This window comes from Gobio gobio (genome assembly GCF_949357685.1).
Source record: "Gobio gobio genome assembly, chromosome: 16".
Lineage (NCBI taxonomy): Eukaryota > Metazoa > Chordata > Actinopteri > Cypriniformes > Gobionidae > Gobio > Gobio gobio.
Window position 1 is genome coordinate 8260212 of NC_137109.1, and position 24348 is coordinate 8284559.

The window sequence follows — 24348 nt, forward strand, 5'->3', positions numbered from 1 at the left end:
GCAAACATTAAACATAATTTTAATAATAAAATACACATAAACAACAAAAGCGAAAGTAAAGCGCCAACCCCTCATGGATGACTGACGCATTAACTAAAACAAAAACACCAACATAAATGTCCCAGGCCTGGGGCCTATACCGTGAAGCCGGTTTAGCTGGCTAGCCAGATATGTTTAAGCTTAGTTTGTCCAATCCTGGGTTTTAGGTACCATTAAAGTGGTTTGGCTTTTAGCAGTGTTCATCTCCATAGTAACTTATGCTCCACGGCTAACCTGCTCCAGGGCAGGTTATGTTCTGGATAAGACATCTCAAACTGAAATTGGACCAATCAGCTGTGAGCAAAGTGACACACCTCTGATGCAATAAAGTCACTCCCCCTGTTTCTACTCCAAATTAAAGGTCACTACATAGCAAATGGTTTTTAAAGACTAAAGCATCTGGATTTGAACAATGCTTATTTATAATAATAATATTTTTGAACGATTTAGATATAATTTATGTAATTATTATACCCTTAATCAATTACACATTTTAGTTAATCAATCATTAATAGGCACTTAGTTAAAATTAATATAAATAGTCTATATAAAGTCATACAAATAAGCTTTAAAATCAATAAATAAAGCTATGCAAATTACTACATATGAGCTTAAATGTTCAATTCTCTCTATATATCAACTAAACTAACTTCATAACTTTTACATGCATTGACATATAAGATTTTTCTTTAAGTTGTCCTCTTTCATAGACAGCTCTTTTCTTCTTGCTGTGAAAATTTGTTAAACTTCTTAAAGGTCCCGTTTTTCGTGTTTTTTTGAAGCTTTGATTGTGTTTACAGTGTGCAATATAACATGTGTTCATGTTTCGCGTGTAAAAAAACACAGTATTTTTCACACAATTTACTTATCTGTATACTGCTGTTTCACTGTCCTCAAAACGGCTTGAAAGATTTCCCTGTTCTATGAAGTCCCTCCTTCAGAAACACGTAACGAGTTCTGATTGTGCCAGCGGTTCCCGTGTTGTGATTGGACAGCAGCTTAGGGCACGCAGAGCGCACGTTACCGGAAAGGTCACGCCTCTCACCATAACGGGGATGCATGCGCTCAATGATCTCTAAGTACAGCGTCCCTGGGAAAGCCAAACAAAGGTGACTTGACTCCGGGATGAAAATAACAGCGTCTCGACGACATGGCAACAAACAAACTATACGAACGCAACCGAACGCAACACTTCCTATTCTCCACGCGGGAGCAACAAGACCACGCCCCCTTTTTTGCGCGTTCTTGTGGGCGGAGGTTAGTCGACATACTGCTCTACTGACGTAATTAAAGCAGGAAATACCAGGATGTAGTCCTAACCAGCCGTTCGCTGTAGGCTTTGAAAGGGAACTTCTGTTAAATAAAATATCTCGCTTGGCATTGAACTTTGAGCTTTATAATTTTACAGGTATTATAAATGCTCTAACAGCAACATTACACACTAACTAAAGTTTGAAAAATGGGATCACGAAGAACAGGACCTTTAACATTTTTCAATAGCATGTGATTGGCTGTTCACTACAAGAGATACTCAATTGATACTCAAAGTTTACTCAAAGATTCCTTATTAATTTCAATACATTTAAAGTATGCCCCTCTGTATGGATAGAAAATTGTTATATTGGGGCCAGGACAGGACTTAAAAACAGGAGATGCCCTGGGAAAACATGACGTTTGGTCACCCTAGAGTTGACAGAGAAAGCTGATGATCAGCATCATGGAACCAGCAAAGCCTGAATAGATTGGTTTGGATTTGTCAACTCGAAACTAATCCTGTAAAAAAAAAGTTGTTTTACCACTATCATGGTACAGGCCCCTGGTCCTTTCTCGTGTTGCCCTGTCATCACCCCTCCTTTTATCCTTCCATAGCTCCACCCTGGGACTCAAGACCGGTGTGGCGCACAGGTGACACTCATTAACACTTGCTCCACCGGCCTCGCTCCATTCCCACGGCTCTCTGCCCCACCCCGCTTGCCACAATGATTATGTTTTTTTCTCATGTTTTTATGTTTGCGTTCTCCTATTGAGCTTTTTTGTACCGCAACCATTATAATATTCATATAGCCATTGATTTGGCTCACATAATTCTCTTTGTATAAAACCCTGTAAACTTCATTCCCCAGTTCTAACCCAACAAGCGACAATAACTCTATCAAAGTCAGTACTTATCAACTTGTTCTGATCAGTGTCTGATCATTTGGAGCATTCCTAGAAACTACCTATGAAAAGGTTTTTCGTATCCATATTTGACCTCAAAGTATATTAGCTCTAGAATAATAGCTAGAAATAGCTTTCCCCATATATTTTGCGTCTGTTTTCTGCAAGGCATTGTATTTTTCTGCTAGGATTGTAATTATATCTGAGTCTAGACTTGCATGCTGGTCCAGAAGCCTCAGCTGTTCAACAGATCTATACTGCTCTAAGCGGAGAATTATAGGATGTTCTTGTATGCTAACTAATTGCTTCTGACATCGGGCGAAACTAATTTTCAATTTGCTATGGAATATGATGGACTTCACAATCAGCCACCACATATAAGTCTGGAATCTCTGACCGCTGTGAATCAGATGAGTGAAATATTATTAGACTTTTCTAGGATAATGTGTTCTATCAGTATTAGACAACTGACAGGATCACATAAATCCATGGGGAAGTACAGGAAAGCATATGGGCTTCTCTTTTAGCAAGTGTCAGTGTTCTCCTACACCTAACCTCTGCCAGACTCAGTGAACATCCTCTGCCTTGTTGCAGCATTAGGACTAGGGGTGGGAGAAAAAAAATCGATTCTCTGATGCATCATGATTCTCTCTTCAGTGATTCTTAGTGTAGTTTTTAACCTCAGATGCACAATGGCACTAAGTGTGCTCTAGAAACAGCCGCATTCTGCTTGCTTCCAAGCACAAACACACACACACGCACCCTCAAACCTTCCATAAAATAATCTTCCATGAAGTTCAAAAAGGTTGACGCAAATTACAAGGGCAATCGCAGGCTTCATTGCACATGATATGCACTGTGAGAAAAGTGAGCTTTGCTAGATGTTACGTTTACAAAATGTGGCCTTCCAGTTATATCAGCGTTTTACACATTGGATGCACCAAAGGCATTATTTATTCTATTTGGAATGCAGTAGAACTAGGGCTGGGTGCTATGATGATATACAGTATATCATTACCACAGTATAAAATGTCTGTCCTTAGAGATTTTGCCATATCGCGGTATATAAATATGTAGCACTATTGATGATTCAGAGGGATGAAATGCATGAATGAGAATGTAAAGAGCAGGACATGTTTCATGTTAAAAAGAGTTATAAGCACAATATATCCTGAAAAGGAACTCAGTGCTCTGGCATGAAGAAGGTGATCGCGAATTTGGGACATGCTCAATGTTAAAAGGGTTATTAAGCACAATAAGCAGTGAGAAAGAACTCAAAGCGGCGCACACACTGACTGACACACAGGTGAAGCACGTGCACAGAAAGCTGCGTCTCTCAGCATGCAATCGTGAATTCAGTTCTCTTTCACGTCTTATTGCGCTTGAATGGTCGAATACACACGCAATTAGGTCAAAATGGCCATCGTGTGAAGTATTCATGTAAACAGCCGTATTTATTTTGTTACTCGAGTCATCTTTTGTTATGTCTCGGGTGAAAGTAAACAGTTGGGTGTAAACCGGATGTGTATGAGTATAATGTATCCGTGCGTTTGGTCTTAAAGAGCACCTATCATGGAATTTTGAAATTTACCATTCATGTAGTGTGTAACATAGATCTAAGAGAACAAAAACATCCTGCAAAGTTTGAAATATGACAGTGCACCGTATATATAGTTATTTTCTTTCAAAAGTAAGAGTCGACTCTGAGTCAGCCGCTTAGTTCGCTTATGCCTTGGGGCGGCTCTGCCCTGATCTGTTCATTCCTTTGTCAGATATTGTCTCGAAGTATGTCGTGTTACTCCTTTGTTTTCCAGAAAAGACTATTTGAAGTGTCTCTAGCTCCTTATTCTTCGACATGAGTGTGACACTTGTCCGTTTTGAAGCTTAGTCAGTTGAACTTTTTTTAACATGCAATTGTTTTAAATTACTTTTCAAAAAATTGTAATTATTTTTAAAAAGTACGTGAAATATAAGGAATTAGGGTGAATTCAGGGAGATTGGGACATTTTTTCCTAGTCATTTTAATGGCAAAAACTGCCCCAATCACCTGAATTCACCCCTAAATAAAATACAAAATTACAAATAAATGTAAGATTTAAACTTGGTAAACAAATGAATTCATTAATACAGAAAAACAATGTAACTCTCGGATTGGATCGTGAGGTGCCTAAAGATTCCCACCCCTAGGCTTAACGTGCACTAGAGAAGAGGGAAAAATATGCCCAAATGGGATTCCTGTTTACCAAAGATTCAGTTCTGCTTTATTATCTTCATGTGGCCTTGAGCTACACATAACCATCAATAACTACATTACTGTAAGAGGAACACAGATGCTGAAATTGGATCATGAATATGATTATAAGCCAGTTTTGCTTTTCAAATATGAAAGCCACCGATCCTGGACATCTTTTGAGGCTAGTCATGGAACAAAAAAGGTATTGTCAGTGGAGATGTCAACGACTCTGACTATCAAGGTCCACAATGACAGATTTTCCATTTTTGGGTAAACTACATATGCTGCACGCAAAATGGAAATTGCAAGCTCTGACCTCATCCTCTGCTTTACACAGTATTCAGGAGTCACAGGTTTTAATCAGCCCACTGGGACAAAACCATATGTGCTTCTGCTACAATGAGCACTTCTGAGGAACAACTAGTTGCTGGATTTGACAAAGATATTCAAGAATTTTGTTTGCAAGTAAAAAACGATATCTTCAAAGTCAACTGTATAGTGTTTTCTGTCAACTCATCAATACTTGAAGAGTTCAGATGCAAATGCCGCTAAACGCCACCTCCGCAAAAAAATGAGATAATGATATTGAGCGAATGCTCATAGTATAGGTTCAGAAAATACGTTCGCTTCAAACCCAATAAATCCCAGCGTCAGCCCATTCAGAAATACCAGTTTGATGGCAGAACTGGTAGAACTGACAGAATTGTTCGCGTCTTGCATCACAGCTCGCCCTGCTGTGTGGATCAGTTTCTTCATTGTTACATTCTGAGTTCTGCTTTCATCATTTGCAATGTTTCCAGTTGTATCTCGAGTGATTTTGCTATGTCTTGTTCAGGGGCGTAGTCATCATTTCAAAAGTGAGGGGGACAGAATGTCAAGTGTTATACTAGTTTTTTTCTGACCTAATTTGTGGGTTTTATTTTTAATCGTATCTAATCTATTTGCTTAATTGGCTTAATATGCTATTTATGTAAGCTATTCAGCGTCGTTTTGACCGCAAATGACGTTTGTGGAAATAAAAAATAATAATAATTTAAATGGCATGAAACTGGATGTGGTGGTTGACATTTGCTAGCTCTACAAACAAAAAATGAATTGGAACGATATCTGGTTGTATGTTAGCATGAACATTTCGGGGTCTTCAGAAACCCAAGACAATAACATGTGATTTTGTAACATAATAATGTAATTTTTAAAAACGAATGTAATATTAATTAATTAATGTTTTTACTAGTGCTGTCATTAATCGCGATTAATCGCATCCAAAATAAAAGTTTGTGTTTACATTAGGGTTGCACCGAATCCAGGATTCGGGTTCGGATTCAGCCGAATATTGGGCTTTTTGACGGGGTTCGGTTTCTGCCGAACCTCAGAATTTTTTTCCACCGTACCCGAACCCTAGGCTTGCACTATGCGTGCCCCGCTGGTCGAACGTAATGATGCCGCCGTTGAAAGTGAAAATGGAACTCATGAACAGAAAACGTGGTAAAGTACTTTAAGTCAAAAGAAGGCGATTCAAGTCGAGCTACATGTTCAATTTGCAATGCCAATTTGTCTCTTGATGACAAGGACCCTAAACAACAGCCTCTGTTAAAATATTTGCGTATGAAACATCCGAGAGAATACGAGTTGTGCATGAAGGAATCTACAGACAGTAGGCGAAATGTATTTTATTTTACCGTGCAAACAGGCGCATATAGATCAGATAAAATATAAATAAAAATAATAAAATACATAGGCCTACACTAAATATTTTTCACTTAAATAATTGCCAAATTAAGATGACAAAACGAAAATACACTGAATCCGTTACCTCAATCCACACCTTGTATGTTTTTTGTTTGTTCGTTCGTTTTTTAAGTAACATGTCTAAGTGATGTGGGTTAGTCTGGAGCCGCCTGTTGACAGTTAAACCTACGGCAGAAAACACCCTCTCAGTCCTTCTGTCTCCACAGCGCATGTGCCTCCTGCGCTCTCCGTTGTGCTGTTCTTTGAAACGACAGAGGACTCGGGGTAATTTTTCTACAAACCATCAGGAAACAGCGGTGAGAAGAACATACGCGACAATGTTTACTTTAGTAAACTTGACTAAAACCACACTATTAAAAGCCCTAAACAAGGCTTCAGATGGACCTGATGTCCCGGGAATACAGAGATAACGCCTCGCTAGAGTGGCCAGCCTCGGGAAGCGCCTTTCATTTGCGTTCCACCAGTCAGGAGCTTGTACTACTGCTGTATTTTTCGGTCGAAATGGTCCCACACTTTGGGCCCTATTTTAACGATCTGAAACGCAAGTGTCAAAACGCGAACCGCAAGTAACTTTGTGGGCGGGTCTCGGCGCTGTTGCTATTTTCCCGGCGGGATAAATGGCTCTTGCGCCCGGCGCAAATCTAAAATGGGTTGGTCTGAAGTAGCTTCATTATTCATAGGTGTGGTTTGGGCGTAACGTGAATAAACCAATCCGAGCGTCATCCAACATTCCCTTTAAAAGCAGGTGAGCAAGTTCCATTATGGATTGCTATTATTATGGCGTATTTACCAGGCGCACGCCAGGAGCGGTTCACAGCCGAGGAGACTGATGTGCTTGTAAGAGCAGTGAAAGACAGAGAAGTGAAGTTGTAATGTTGTACATTATGGTAAAGGTGATTTCACAGTCTTTTTTTTTTTCAGTCTTTCAGTTTTTTCAGTTTTTCAGTCGATTTTTGTTCCTGTCTTGACGGGAAAACCAATTTGTCAGATGTCCTTATATACATATATGTCTTGCCACTATTGGGCAAACAGGTATTATCCTTAATTATTACAATTAGCCTGAATCATTTGTAAGCTAGATTTATGCCTATTTTTTCACATCTTCGTGGCACACCACAATGATTTCCGTCATCTCATGTGTTAATATTTTTTTAGTGTAACAATTTATGATTTGCAAAAATAACTTGCATCTGTGTAGATTACATGAGCAAAGTGTATGCGCGTTGTGCACGCTATACATTATGGTCAAGCATGCGCCCTTAAAATAGCATAATGAACAACGCGCAACGCGCCACTGACTTTAGACTAGGTTTTTTCTGGTCAGTGGCGCAATTGTTTAATGGAACAGCAAAATAGCACCAGGGATTGTTTGCGCCGGAACACGCCTCCTTTTTTGCGCTGAACCGCCCAGGGAGCGCAAGTTCATTCACTAGTTTAGCGACGTGCTTCTGTGGAGGGAAAAGCGCGCTTTGCGCGGGTGCAAAATAGGAATGACACATGCGTCGGTGTACAAAGTCAATTGCGCTGGGTGCAAGATAGGGCCCAGTAAGCTTTTCCATTGCTTCATTTTGCGAGATATATCTGGTTTGTGGTTGCACATGTCGACGCGCTCTGTGAGTGAACAAATAACGCTACCGCATCTTTTTCTTAACCATGCATCAAAAAACAAACAAACAAAAAAGCATTAAAAACATTTAAACCGTTTAACTGGTAAGTATTAATCGGTCAAAGTTCTTACTTTCGGTTAACGGTTAAATGGTCAATAGCATCCCTACACTGCTGTGGACGTTGTTTACTTCGTTAATGTGTTTACTGTGATAATGGACTGAGGATGGGAGAAGGATTCGGTAATCGGTTTCGGATTCGGCCGAATCTTAACCAGTGGATTCGGTATTCGGCCAAACCCCAAAAATCTGGATTCGGTGCATCCCTAGTTTACATAATATGTGTGTGTGTACTGTGTAGAATTATTATTTATATATAAATACTAGTGCTGGGCAAATTAACGCTTTAACGCGGGCGATAAATTTTTTTCAGTTTAACGCATTAAAAATATTTAACGCAATTAACGCAGCGTTCATTTTTATATAAATTTTTGCCTAGCGTTACATTATATGATCACGCTCTTATTCATGTAAATGCTTTTAAACCATCTAAGCGCGACAAGACAGAAGAGAACGCGTTGTATGTCAATGTCCTGTCACACACTCGACGCACAGACAGACTCGCGTCAGTCTCGTGCTCACATCGAGTTCTCTTCTGCTCTTGAACAAACAATAACAACAACACAGAGAATTTAGCTAAAATGCCAGTTGTGTCGAGTATTCTCAAATTTGGAGTCTTAAATTAGTTAAATAACGTCATAAATTAACTTAAAGTGTTTTGAGGAAATGAGGTGCGCGGGACAGCGCGTCAGATCTGCATCATGTTCAGCAGCGGATCTTAAAGTGACAGCAGCACTGATGATGTCTGTCATTAATGTTCATCAAAGAACAACGGGAACAGAGAAAATTGTAGCTTTAATGATGATTCATCTATATTACATTTATTATTTATGCAGTTAAGAAAGATGTTTGATAACTATTACATTTCTGTATATGTCTAACAGGGAAGGCCATGGGCAAGTATAACATTTATTATAATGGGTTTATTTAAAGATTGTTTTAAGTTCAATTAAATTAAAAGTTGTTTTTTTAAAGCCTAATAAATGTTGAAATTGGTAGCTTTCAGTTATACTGTAATGCAGGGGTCACCAACATGGTGCCCGCAAGGACCACATGAGTTGCCCGTGGGTCTTTTCTAAAAATAGCTCACCATAGCAGCTGCGTTCAGTCGCTTCCGTGTTAATTTAAGAGCAGGGCTCCAGACTTAAGCCGAATATATACTAGTGTCTGTAAAAATTCAACTGCAAAATACTATTTAAATAGCATGTTCTGCGTCTGTGTGGATGATGAGCGCAGATGCGCGGGCGCGCGCGCACTCGCTCTTGTAGTCTCTGCCGTGTGTATTCTCTGCCAACACGAACGCATAAACCGTCACTTCATGAGAATTTACCATTTCATTTGAGAAAACTGGGTGCGTCTCAATCAGCTCCCTGGTTCAGTAGTCAGGACACTGATCAGGACATAAGTCAATGGGCTGACTCCCTGATCAGTGCCCTGACTGAACTAGGGAGATTGAGACGCGCATCCACTGTCATATATCATGAACACAGACACTCAAAGATATTCACGGCAACCCGTCAAAATAAAAGTTTGGTTTAACGTGAAGAAACGTTGACTACAGATTGTAGCCTGCAGTAAATTTAGCTATGTCTCTATGTAATAATAATACGTCTCTACTAATAATAATAATTATCATCATAAATAATATACATTGATTTAAAGTTAAATAAAATAAAAATAAAATAAAACATTTTGCTGTGGTACCAAAATTGGTACAGAGTACCGTAAAATTTGTATGGTATTGGTACCGACTACTGGATCTACTACTATACGCTTTCAGAGAGTTTGGATAGTTGTTAATATGAGATTTATGATGCATTATTTAAGAGTTTTAAGTATTATATAACATGAGTAGCTCTCTGTGACGTTCATTTTTAAAAAGTAGGTCTCAAATGAAAAAAGGTTGGAGACCCCTGCTGTAATGTAACGTCATTAATGTTTCATCAGTATCAGTGATACTGGCCTTCATTCATAAAAAGATGCCATTACAACAAATATTTAAAATAATTAAATTATCATTCAATTGTTTTTACATTAATTTGGAGAGTCACTGAAATTAATACAATATTAAAAATTTCAAAAAAATTAAAAACTCGCGATTAATTACAGAAAAAAATGGATTAATTCGTTATTTTTTAATCGATTCTCAGCACTAATAAATACACACACATTCATGTAAACATTTAAGAATTTTTTTAAATATTTATATATAAAATATTTATATATAATATAAATTATATAATATATACACATCATATACATGCAAATATTTCTTAAATATATACATGAATGAGTGTGTGTGTGTGTGTATGTATGTATATATATATATATATATATATATATATATATATATATATATATATATATATATATATATATATATATATATATATATATAATTATACACAGTACACACACATATATTATGTAAACACAAACTTTTTTTTGTGATCGCGATTAATCGATTTGACAGCACTAGACTCTACATTTGTTCAGTGTTGGGGGGATTTAAGGATTTAAAAAAAAATTATATATATATTTTTTTTAATTCATAGACATCAATGGGAGACTATTGCTTTTTGTTACATAATTTACATAATTTAAATATATCAGCTACAATGCTGAGCACACACAGAAATGATGGAGTGACACCAAACACATCCACGATGGAGAACAAATGCAAACACACACGACATACACACATTTCAACTTTGACTTCAATCAGAGCTCATCACTGTCACTTTTAACCCAGCAGTCCAATCACAGTAGAGGTGGGGCGGGACAAATACACCCCTGAACAAACCGCCACATTCTGCTCGTACAACATCAATAGATGACAACAAGAAGCATAAAAACAGAACAAAAGGATTAAAAACAAAGGCCAGAGCAACATTGCATGCAACAACATGCAACATTGTATCGACATTTTTACACAGAAACTGTGAAGTGAGATACTAGTAACACTTCAGTGGATAATATGCACAGGATGTTCCATATCTCACACACACACACACACACACAAAACTAGTGTGTGTGTGTGTGTGTGTGTGTTTAATACTATTATTTTCCGAATGCACCGCGATCCTCTCTCAAATCGATTCTGAGCTTTTGAACAGCAGATGGCACTGTGTGATTTAGAATTGGCTCTGCTTCCAATTCCTTACACACACCACTTGAACTTTCTAGAAAATAATCATTTATAAAGTTCAAAGGGGTTTAAGTGAATTACAAGCGTGTTTGCAGTGGGCTGTTTAGATAAACTTGAAAGTCACGTATATAGATATACTCTCTTTGAATTTTAAATCCTCATCTTGTTGTGAGCACACTTGCCCACTGAAAAAGTGCATGGGACGAATTTACATTTTATAAAAAACAGAGCCGGCCCAAGGCATTAGCGAACTAAGCGGCTGCTTAGGGCCCCCTTGGCCACCAGGGGGCCCCCAAGAGCACATGAAATGGCTTATTGCTGTAGCCTATGTTATATTATGATGATTGAAATGATTGAAGTTTCCTAATATATGCACGGATTGATTCTGACAGCACTGCACAAGCTCGCGGCGCCATCGGCCGGACACTATTCGCTTGTTAGCCAGGGGTCAAAGTCCAAGTGCGAGAAAACCAGCGCTAAAACATACTGGTCAGTTGCCCGGTAACCTTTTTATGAATGGATGGGTTTGAGAATGTGCTGGTTTAGTGTGAATATCTTGTCTGACGTGCTGCATGTTTTGGACGGAGTACAGCATAGCTTCCAGTTTCTCAGTTAATGTTTTTCTGCGAGTGCTATATCGTCCCCTTGGAATTATAAGTTGTGTAGCCTACATTTTGGAAGTTTTATTTAGAAAATGTAAAGGTTCTTTCTATACAGTCGAATGGAATGCAAAAAATAAAATTGTTTTCGCCAAAATAAAAGCTCTGTTTAATGTTTGAAATAAATCAACATTTCTTGTTTTTAAAAGAACACTCTTCTGCTCAGCAAGGCTGTATTTATTTGATTAAAAATACAATAAAAACTGAAATATTGTGAAATAATATTACAATGTAAAACAGCTGTTCTCTATGTGAATATATAGTAAAGTGTAATTTATTCCTGTGATCAAAGCTGAATTTATCATCATTACTCCAGTCTTCAGTGTCACATGATCCTTCACTAATCACTCTAATATGATGATTTGATGCTCAACAAACATTTATGATTATCAGTGTTAAAAATAGTGGTGTACAATATTTTTAGGATTTTTTGAAAGCTTTCTATTTCAGCTTTCTAGTTCTTTTGAACCTTCTATTCATCAAAGAATCCTGGGGAAAAGTGAGCATATTCAGCATAAGAGACAAGGCTACTTAAAAGAATACAAATAAATAAAATAAAAAACATTCATATCCCAGTCTGAACTGTAGTACTGTAAGGCTTTGAATATTAACACCTGACCCTCTTGTGGGTTTGCTACTGTCATAAGGGTAAAAACATGACATCCAGATATGATGTAAGCAACACAGATACTACTAACATTGATGTGCGAATTATCAAGAACTGACAATAGTAAATCGTATTGGTGGTGCCGAGGGGCCCCCAAATCAAATTCTGCTTAGGGCCCCATAAGGGCTTGGGCCGGCCCTGATAAAAAAAGTGGGGAAGGGGACACGTCCCACGCGTAATCTGCGCCCATTGTCCAAAGAGGTGGACTCATGGCACACATGGACTTCAAAGAAGACCACATTTGTAAAATACCAATGAATTTACTAAAGTGACATTTTTGAAACCAAGGCATTAAACTGACTAATAACATTTGCATTGCCTTGAAAGTGAAATTACTGAATCTAAACATAGGAGCCTGATTAAAAAAATGCTCATTTAAAAGAAAACATGTCAGACCTTTTGCATCTGAACTCTTCTCGTATTACTTCTGAATGGAAGGATAGTCTCATTATTTGAACATACTGAGAGCACATCCTCATCTATATCACTGTATGTTATGGCAACTGCTCTGCCCTGGAGTTACATTACAATACTAATATTTATGGCTGTTTTAATTTCTTCATTTTCAAATGTCCAGGGGTGTCCAATCCTGATCCTGGAGGGCCACTGTCCTGCAAAGTTTAGCTCCAACCCCAATTAAACACACCTGAACCAGTTACTCAAGGTCTTTCTAAGGATACTAGAAACGTGTAGGCAGGTGTGTTGAGGCAAGTTGGAGCTAAACTCTGCAGGGCAGTGGCCCTCAGGATCGAGTTTGGACACCCCTGTGTTAAACCATCAAACGTTTAACCCTTTCATGCATGTTGCCCACTACAGTGGACAGATATTTGGAAGCCATTTTGAACCATTTCAGTTTTAGTACCATGTCCCAACCACAAAGTGTTGTCTGCGATTCCATTTAATTATTGTCTTTGTATCTTTGTTGTTTTGAGATATTGCATCGTCCATTCAAAATGGTGCAGGAAAGAGGAGATGCACCAAGTACCTCAGGAATAAAGTGACAGAAAATACATCTGTCCACTCCACTGGACGTCATGCACCAAAGGGTATATTGTGCCTATATTTAGATTTCACCTTATTTTGTATGTTTTAGTTAAAATGATGATATAATTTACACTTGAATAGTTTTATTAAACAGCAAAATTAAATAGTCTTCATATTTTATCATTTACTTCAATACTTCAATAAGGTCATATAAAAATGGAGGCATATACTTATTTTTATATATTTCATAATTATTTTATTAATAGTTTTAATTGGGGGAAGAAGGTAAATCAAATGAGACTTATTATGATACTGGTTTTAACTGGTTTCAAATAAAATGAGTTCCCATTTGGTTGACGTTACATCAGGTTATGACATTTCGAGACCAAGAATATGTTTTTCAAATGTCCTCTCTATTGTTGTTGTTGTTTAATATTGTTATGTGTATTCATACCATTCTCTCTTAGTAAATGTTTTAAAAACTTTTGTTCGTAAACATCTGAGGTCGGGAAGTTCAGTCTGGACTTGATCCGTTGTGGAGCAACTATGCTGGAACCAGAGCTGTTCAGACCAATCGCATTGTCAGGGCGGGCTTTATAGGATGATGGACAGATGATCAACAGTAACGTAATCATCCACCTCACCAAAGAGCGCTTGGGTTGAATTCATTCTAATCCTAAACGGAGAACTTGTTCGTATATACATTCATTAACTTTTACTATTTCTCTCAAAAATTATTCTTTTTACAACACTCGCAAAGATTGTTTACACTCATCTTCTTCTTCTTCTACTTCCTCCAGCGTGCGTGCAGTTGAGTTCTGCTGACAACTATGCGTCGCTCAACATACGTCACTTCCTCCGTTGCTCTGATTGGTTGTAGGTCTATCCAATTGAGTGCAGAGGCATTTTTTTCCTGGTTCGGTTGAAACACCCCATAATTACAGCCCAATGGAGCAGGAGCAGACTCATATTTCTGTCTAGACTCTGAGTATGACGACGTCAGGCTATAATTCATGTATGGAAGCATTAATTTGCTGAAGAAAAGGCTTCTCTTTTTGTTGAGAAGCGCTTGTTTTTGGAAAATTTGTGAAGATGGTTGCTGCAGTTGCGCTCCCAAATGCACCTTAAACCACCTCAAACTCAGCATGTGCAGACAGGGCCGGCCCGTGGCATAGGCGGAATAGGCAACTGCTAGGGGCGCCACTCATCCATAGGGGTGCCAAAATGTATTACCGATACTATTTTATTAATATTAATTTGAAATATTACCAATTAAAAAAAAAAACGTAAATAAGTCCCCCGCCTCTTCCCGGTCCGCCTCATCAATCTCCCCCCACCGAGCTACTTGAAGTGCGTCAGAAATATAACGTGCGATCAATTTGTTGTGTCGCGTCGCCTCTCGCCGCACACAGGATTGCTTTAATTTTTTAGGGTGCTTGGCCGCTCGCGCCAGGTGTAGACACAGTGAAAGTTGCCTGATTATTTATGACGGATGGCCGAATTGTGTCAAAAAAGACAGAAGCCTCTGATGCATGGAAGATAAGGGATACACTGCTCTTCTTACTTAGTATTTGTGTCTTGTTTCTAGTCTAAATATCTAAAAATTCTTAAATCAAGGTGCATTTACTAGATAAGTAAAATGACAGAAGATATTTTTCTTGTTTTCTTGAAAATAAAATCAAAATGAAGTGAGTTTTTGCTTAAAACAAGCAACATTATCTGCCAATGGAGTGAGAAAAATAATCTTGTTTCTGATTGAAATCTTGTTTCTGTCCCAAACAGAAATAAGATTATTTTTCTCACCCCATTGGCAGATAATTTTACTTGTTTTAAGCAAAAACTCACTTCATTTTGATTTTATTTTCAAGTAAACAAGAAAAATGTCTTATGTCATTTTACTTACATTTAAATGCACCTTGAATTAAGAGTTTTTAGATATTTGGACTGGAAACAAGAAAAAGATTCTAAATAAGAAGAGCATTTTTTGCAGTGTAAAGACAGAAGTAAAGTGATGTAGGCAAATTAATGAACAGTTTGTTTAATTGCATAGTAGTAAAATACTAATGTTTGCTAATTAATTCCAGTTATTTTTAAACTTTATGCAAGCAGCTGTTCTGGGTTCTTCAGAGGCCACAGCCAGTGTGATTTTGTAAACAATAAATAATATAAAAATATTAAACGCATGTAATATCACTTTTTTAATAGCCTAATGTTTTTACTCTGCAGTTGTGCAGTTTTAAGGGGGTGTATAGAAATTTTAAAATGTATTTGCCGAAATTAGTAAAGATATTTATATACAGGTTTATTTAAAATAGCAACATTTTATGTAAAATTCACATTAAATATCAAAATTTCTCAGTTTAATTCCTGGTGAAAACATGAATGCTCATAGTTTAGTGGAAGATTGCTGCCATCTACTGGAAAACAAACACTTTAGCTAGTTCTCAATGAATAGTTTGTGCATGAATGTTAGATGCACTCTTGCTCTTTGTTTTTAGGCTGTAATGTGGCGTAGGTGCAATTTTTTTACAGTTTTACTATCATCAGCATTTAAAAAATAAAAAAATAATAAAAATATCATGAACATAATGACGGGGTAGAATGGACTGGACATCATATAAAACAACAACAATCAAAATAAAACATCAATGCATTACAAAAATAAAACAGTGCGAGGGTTTCCACAACTTAAGACTGATAACATGTAGTGCTAAACCTTGATACAAGGGGAACCAAGTAAAATCTTGCCTAGGGCAGCAAATTGGTCAGGGCCGGCCCTGTGTGCAGATGCCATTCTGCTTTTATTTCGATTACTTGCGCACCACTATTGCATCATGTACTGAAAACTGATTTTTGTGTCCCTTCCACCCTCTCATCTCAAAGCCAGACAGAGGCATTTCAATACCTGAGGTTGGAAAATAGCATAATAGGAGAATCCATCAGCTTACAGACGCAAGTCCAGTGCTTAATGGTCTCTGGCATATGTGAATGGAGGCAAAGGATCAATTTATCTGCATCGGATGTTGGTAATGAAAGTAAAAGAAACGCTGGATGATTTATTGGCCCTCCATGTAAACCGAGAGCTCAATGAAGCTGTTTTTCAGTCCCTGAGAGTGGGCCTTCATTCAGTACTTATCTTTGTGATTGTGACTGTAGCCGGTTGAGCTGCGGGCCTCAATTCCCTGAGCTGGATCTGAGAGGAGTGTGGTTATGATAAACTACAGCTTGCACTGCCGCTGACAGGCCCTGAGTCACAGCACACACGGAAACCTGCTCTGAGAACCACTGAATGGGCAAGTCACTGATCCAAGACTGCAGAAAAATGGTTAACAGAGCAGAAATTCAGAGAATATGAACAGCATCTGTGACATACCACTGAATATATATATATATATATTATCAAGCAACATGTACAGTACATTCAGTGGAAGTCTAGAGCAATTGTACTTAAATTTACTGACGACGCACAAATTCAAGAACACAGATGCAGGCGGATCATCACCACAATGCCCTATGCAATCTACCAAGAGCAGCGCAAACTAGCGTATGGTTTAAGATTGAAATAATGGCGCAAACACCAGAAAATTGACGAGCGCAAACCTTAGTAAATCAACTTGTGTGGTTCATTTAAAGCAGAGGTGGGGAAGGTCTTGCAGAGTTTAGCTCCAACCCTGATCAAACACACCTGAAGCTAATCAAGGTCATCAGGATAACTAAAGTTACAGGCAGGTGAGTGCTTTTTTCAGGGTTGGAGCTAAACTCTGCAGGAGAGTGGCCCTCCAGGATCAACGTTCCCCATCCCTGATTTAAAGGGATAGTTCACCCAAAACTGAAAATTTGATGTTTATCTGCCCCCCCTCGTGTGACGACACATTGATGTCTTACGACACGAAACGATCGGTTTGTGCAAGAAACAGAATAGTATTTATATAATTTTATACCACCAATACACCACTATGTCCAACAGCCTTCAGCGTGCGATCACTTCCGGTGAGTGAGGTCTCTACAGGTAGTACCGTCGCAAGGGCTGTGCCAAGTGAGCGACCGCACAGGGCCTCGCGCAAATGTAAAGTGACAGCTGACTTGATGGTTAACCCTCTGGTGCTCTTTGGTCATTTCTGACCAGAAAATGTTCTGTTTGGAAAATCACTGCTTCATCGGAATGATATGAAACTTTTCTCTGACTTTTCTAGCATTAGGTATGTAAACATACAAAAAAATTGGGGTCATGATTTGAGCATGCTCAGTGGTCGTTAAAAAAAAGTAGCATTCATTGTCTTCGGTCATAAATGACAGACCATAGGAAATGAATGGGAAATCGGCAAAAACACAAAAATTCTCAGAACATTTGTGTGTACAATCTACAAATCGGCCACGATGCTGAAAAAAAGTACACAGCAGTAAAAGGGTGACACTCTAAAACATCAAGAGTGTGATATTGACACATCCACTCACACACACACACACACACACACACACACACCAATGAAAAACTGAACCTATGAACCACATTTTGAATTTTTAAAAATCACAGCTTCATCAGAATATGAAACTTGGTGACTTTTCTAGCATTAGGTATGTAAATCTATATTTCTAACAAAACAAAAAAACTAAAACTTTATAATAAATAGTCTTTGAGATTTTTTAAATATATATTCAAATCCATAAAAAAAATAATTAAATGTGTTCAAAACAGAACTAGGGAATTCTCAAGCCTCTCCATAGAGACGTCTAGTGATTACAGACATGGTTGCATGATTTCTTCAATAATTCCAAAAGAGGGTGCTAATCTGCCTTCAAAAAAAAATATTTTGAAGGCCTAGTCTCTATTTTAACCTGAAATATTGCAATAATAATTTTTTTTTTAAATTACAACAAAAAAAATGTGTATGATTTTCAATGGCAAAAATAGACCATAATTATTGCATAAATATTAAAAAATACCATCAAATCATCTCAAAATTAAAAAGAAAAAATATTATTGAAGAAAAATAAATTCCATTGGTTTTACTGGGGTGGAGGAAGTTTCATTTTTTAGGTGTCCGGTCACTTATGACCGGGAAGACAACCAATGCAACCCCTAAACGAAGAGCACCAGAGGGTTAAAGTTCATGTTTTTGTCCTTCAAAATAGTTAATAGTTAAAAAACATAGCTAATAATTTGTATCGTGATGCTTTATTATTCTGCTATTTAAAAATGTATTATGCAGCAACTTAAATAGCCAATAGCCTATTTCTCTGTGCGTGTGACAGTGATTCATGCGCATACATGTCAGTCAGCGGGGATTGCACGTCAGGCCCGTAGAGCTTTACTCACAGTCCATTCAAACTCTGATATTGGCCGCCTCTGAAATGGGTCAAACCATTACCTAAGAAGTTCAAGTAAATACGCTAGAAATGCACGCTCATTCAAGGATATGCATTTATTGCATGGACTGAGAAAGAACGGACGCCTCCATTTCATCTGACGGTAGGCTACGCACAAAAGGTTTTATATTAAAGTTAAATAAGCGTAGCCTAACTATTACTCACCTTTCAGAGCATCAGTAAGAGCGATGGCACCGCAGAACGAGTAAAGCCTACTCTATCTCTAGACGTTTTAAACGTTTTTAAATCTGAAAACTGCAAAAAGCAACGAAATTGTTTTTTCGCGCATTTAGCGCATGTTCACAGAGGAAAACAACTGAAAAACAGCGCTGGTCCTCTCAATACTGTCTGGTTATTTTACTGACTGAGAAATGGCTTCTGATGATTCAGTGAGAGAGCAGTCCAAACTCATTTGAGTGCATTCAGGCCGTTTTGCAAACACGTTTGACCCATTCATAATTTAGAACATAATTTTACTGTCAAAATGTGCGCACTGCCCAGTTCACTGCCCCCCGGGCCTCACACCCCCCTTGCGACGGGCCTGTCTACACGAAATGCCGTAGTTTATGCAAGTGCCGGAAGTGATCCCTCGCACATATCTCTACATCATATCGTGCCGCAGGGTTTAATATGGATTTGTCTGTGCATGTTTTTTTTCATGTTACCATTCACATGCATTATACGACTAAAAATCTTCATTTGTGTTCTACTGAAGAAACAGTCACCTATATCTTGGATGCCCTGGGGTATCAAATGTTAATTTCTGGGTGAACTATCCATTTAAATACTATCCTCACATAAATTTTGCATCTGAAAAGAAGACTCCTACAAATGCATATGCAATGAGGTCAGCCGTAAGAATAACCCTGTCCACGCCTTTTCAGTGCAATTTAGTTTTTTAACGCCAAAAGAGGGTTTCTTTGGCGCAAGCTGTTAGTAAATCTGGCCCTTAGCGTGTAATTCCAGTGTGTGGAATTTTCTCTGTGTAAACAACACTTTGCAGATTGTTACGTCACATCCCTTTCTGTTATCCTTAACCAGCCATTTCACTAACCAGCCAATGTCACACCCACGATACACCCACATTCTGTTCACTGACCGTCTGAGGCATATGGCACACAGAACATAAACCCAGCACTTTCTCGATCTAGTACCCTATAATATAATTAGTAAGGAGACCCATGTGTCTTTTTTTATCAGTCTACCTGGACACAAAGTTGTGTTAACAAGGCATGATGCAGCAAACGCTTCTGCTGATGAAATAATTACTGCATTTGCCAGGTTTGTCAGGTTAGTGTCTTTGAAAGACATTGAAAGTTTTGCTTACACCATGTCCAGACGTGACGAGTGCACGCAATAAAAGGCGTCTTTTCCATGTTAATCCGAGTTTTTGCAGATGCATATGTAAAATAACGTGATCATCAACATTAAACATGATATAAATCAAAACTGCCTAATGTTACTGAATGAAATGATGACCCAGGATGAGCTACAGGACTGTGAAGGCATTAGGGGTGTTGATGGACTCAATCTACTCCATCTGTTTGATCATCTTTCTGAATCTGATCTGCATGTAGTCTTAGACAAAAATGTGATTTTCTAAGCTTTTTGCTCAATTTTTTTAATGAAATGTACCCATATTTAAGTGTTGATAAAGAAGGAATGCATGAAACTAGAATAAAACAGATGCATGCTCAGATATTCATCCAACAAAATATTCTATGGGCCATTTTTGTGAAAATGATCAAAAAACTCTGGCGGTGGCTGGCAACTTTTTTTTATTTTAAACTCTGGCGGGGAAAGAGTTACGTCTAGTCCCAGACTAAATTGCATGTTTGAGCTGTTTTAACTGAACCCAACTTGCACTGTCATCTCTTAAAATATGTCAGTGCCATTGTTTTGTCTCCAGATGCACACCAGTAATGCTTTTTTCTAAGGCACGTTTATAGACGGCTCAGATCTTTCGAATATTGCACTTTAATAATTGTTTCATCAATACGACATCCTCAATAAACCCGTCTCCGGCGTGTTGCCTCCGATCTTTCGAATATTGCAATTTATTAATTGTTTCATCAATACGGCATCCTCAATAAACCCGTCTCCGGCGTGATGACTCCAATATTTCAATTATTCCTATTTAATAATTGTTTAATCGACACATCATCCTCAATAAACCCGTCTCCAGCGTGATAACTCTGATCTTTCGAATATTTGTATTTAATAATTGTTTAAACGACACGTCATCCGCAATAAACCCGTCTCCGGCGTGATAACTCTGATCTTTCGAATATTTGTATTTAATAATTGTTTAATCGACACATCATCCGCAATAAACCCGTCTCCGGCGTGATAACTCTGATCTTTCGAATATTTGTATTTAATAATTGTTTAATCGACACGTCATCTTCAATAAACCCGTCTCCGGCGTGATGACTCCGATTTTTCGAATATTTGTATTTAATAATTGTTTAAACGACACGTCATCCTCAATAAACCGTCTCCGGCGTGATGACTCGATGATTTTTCGAATATTCCGATCTATTATGACCTCTGACCTGTAAAGTTGCCATAATAATTATCATACACTGTTTTTTAACCGACTGAGCCTGGTTTCTCCCAAGGTTTATTTTTCTCCATTAGGTCACCTGATGGGGTTTTGGTTTCCTTGCCACTGTCGCCTCTGGCTTGGCTTGCTCAGTTGGGGACAATAAATAAATACATTTCTAAAATAAAATATCCAAATAAATCTAATTATTAAACTAAATTAACCATATAAACTAAATTACTGATCTAATTACTGATCTAAAGCCCACATTGTCACTGTATGATAATTTGAAATGAGCTGATGACATCACCGTTTTCTCCGGAACGGCTATACGGCTGAATACAATTCTGTTGCATTATTTTCCTGTTTAACACTGTGAAGCTGCTTTGAAACAATCTGCATTGTTAAAAGCGCCATATAAATAAAGTTGCCTTGACATGACTTGACTAGAAGCTACTTAAATATCCTAAATAACTAAGGCTTAATCTAAGCCTTGTCATTGTATTAATTATGGTGTGGAATTTTTCTACAATTTTCACTCATCATGACAGTAAAATAGGGCATTCTAGTCAGTCTACTGCAGTATTTCCTCTCTCAATCAGTAGAAAATGTGGTTAACACCCTATCATGCACAGGGGAAAAAAATACCGTCAAATACCGCAAAACCAATATCACAAACATTTTTGGTCATACCGCCCAGCACTATGTGATGTTTTTAACGTCTGCGTCTCCATATATGAGCGTGAACACATTAACTTCTTCTCCAGAGCCGCTCTGAGAGTCACTTCACAAGCTTTACACCGTTTAATTTGTGAAAAACTACCATCAAATACACAATGAAACCGAAAGAGCATCACGACAAACCGTCAATTTTGTTGGTTTAACGTGAAGAAATGATGACAGAAGTATCACTATTGTATACTAAAACGTAATTCTGATTCTGAAAGTAATGATGATAATATTATTATTTTTTTAAAGAATATCATACAACCAAGATAGTTTTTAATCCAATTTATACTGTTCTATTGTGCAGCATCTTATTTGACAAAAAAATATGCAATGTATTGTTGAAAAATTACTTGTTATATTTTGATTTAATTTTAAAAGCTTGATTAAATTGTTAAAGTTTTACTAATACCATTTATTTAACATAAACTCAGAATCCAGAAAAAATGGAAAGCACAGAATTTCGGGGAAAATAAGATGGATTTCATGTGGCTCTAAATTAAAAGATAGCTACTCTGTGGAGTTTAATTGTGAATAGGGATGCACCGAATATCAGCCGAATATTGGGCTTTTTGGCGGGGCTCGGTTTCTGCCGAACCTTAGAATTTTTTTCCACCGAACCGAACCCTAGGCTTGCACTACGCTGGTTGACGTAATGGCACCACCGTTGATTTTGGGAAGATGCTGACTAGGTGGACCGTTCGACTGCAGTCGGCTGTGAGAAAGTGAAAATGGAAATCGTGAGCAGAAAACGTGTTGTTTGGCAGTACTTTCAGTCAAAAGAAGGCGATTCAAGTCGAGCTACATGTTCAATTTGCAATGCCGATGTGTCTCGTGGTGGCAAAGACCCTAAAAAATAGCCGCTGTTAAAACTTTTGCATATGAAACATCCAAAAGATTACAAGTTGTGAATGAGGGAATCTACAGACAGCAGGCAAAATGCAGCAACTCCAAAAATCTGGATTCGGTGCATCCCTAATTGTGAACAAACAAGTTTACATTCATTCTCAAGCAACAAATATGTGGAAAGCATTTCTTCCCCATTAATGGTAAATTAATATAGTGATAAATATCGTTATTGTATGATATGGAAAAAAAATATTGTGATAATAATATATTTGGCCCTAGTTGGTTGCAATATGGACCTAACCAAACCTTGTGTTCCTATAATCAAATATCAAAGTGACGTGAAATTATAAAGAAGAAATACCAAGTTTGAATTTCTTACCCGACTGGTCCAGTTCGCTGGTGTCTGTTGAGCCCAAAGCCTGCAAGATGATACGGGCCTGTTCCCTGTCCATCAATGGGAGTCTGTCCTGCTCGTGTGGGGCTTCATTACATCGCTACGACCTGCAGATCATAAAGAAACACGATGAAGTTTGAATGATGTGAAGTTTGAATGACATGAGGGTGAGTTCTTCTGGGTAAATTGTAAAGGATTCACCATAAATAATTTCTGTTATAGCCACAAACAGATCAAGGGGTAATGATTTCTCTCTTATAAACTAATTGTTTGAACTGGAAAGCTGCAAGGCAAGACGTAAGTAAAGAACCAGCGCTTCCATCACCACGGCAACTGCATGCAACAATCTACTATTTTAGGCTCAATTTAACACCCATACTACAGTTGTTAACCCCTGGAAACTTTCTATGTGTATATATAGCGCTCAACATATTTGTTTATGGTAATTACTTCAAGCCGTCACGATTTTTCACTTCAGGCAAAAGGAACTGGGTGAAATAAATCAACTTCTAGCTGTGACTGAAACCAAGATAAGTGGAGTAACAGTAATGTATGGTGCAGAATGACCGTGTAATTTCTAACTGCATACAAGTACAGAAAGAAACAGGACATATAAGTGTTGAACAATGACTCTCCGCTCGCTAGTGGTGTAAAAGATCATGGCGATCTGGACTAAGCCTACACCATACTGAACACGGGTGACTTATTTAAAATCGCACTACATAGGAAACAACCTGGCCTGTGATATCAAGAGTTCTTGAACCGAACAAACAAGCTCTGAGATGAATCACTACATTCAGAGAAAAAGACTGATCACAAATCATTGCGAATGACGTAATCAAATCAAAAACAGCAGTTCAATGTTAAACTATTCACTTTAAGTTAGTGATTGCAAGTATAAAATGTAGTGCTGTCAAATCGATTAACCGCATGATCTCACATAAAAGCTTGTTTATATAATATATGTGTGTATTTATTATTAAATGTATATATATATTATATACACTGCCCACTGCCAAGCCAAAAAAAAATACTATCCTCACATAAATTTTGCATCTGAAAGGAAGACTCCTACAAATGCATATGCAATGAGGTCAGCCGTAAGAA

At 37.8% G+C, this 24348-nt stretch overlaps 1 protein-coding gene across 1 annotated transcript in view; it reads right to left on the bottom strand.

Moving 5' to 3' along the window:
• nexmifb (neurite extension and migration factor b) overlaps positions 1 to 24348 on the bottom strand; it is a 127905-nt gene that overhangs the window by 7413 nt on the left and 96144 nt on the right. Inside the window, exon 2 of the mRNA XM_079838165.1 lies at positions 23227 to 23348. The gene's annotated coding sequence lies outside the window, so the exon portion shown is untranslated. The remainder of the gene's footprint in view (positions 1 to 23226; positions 23349 to 24348) is intronic.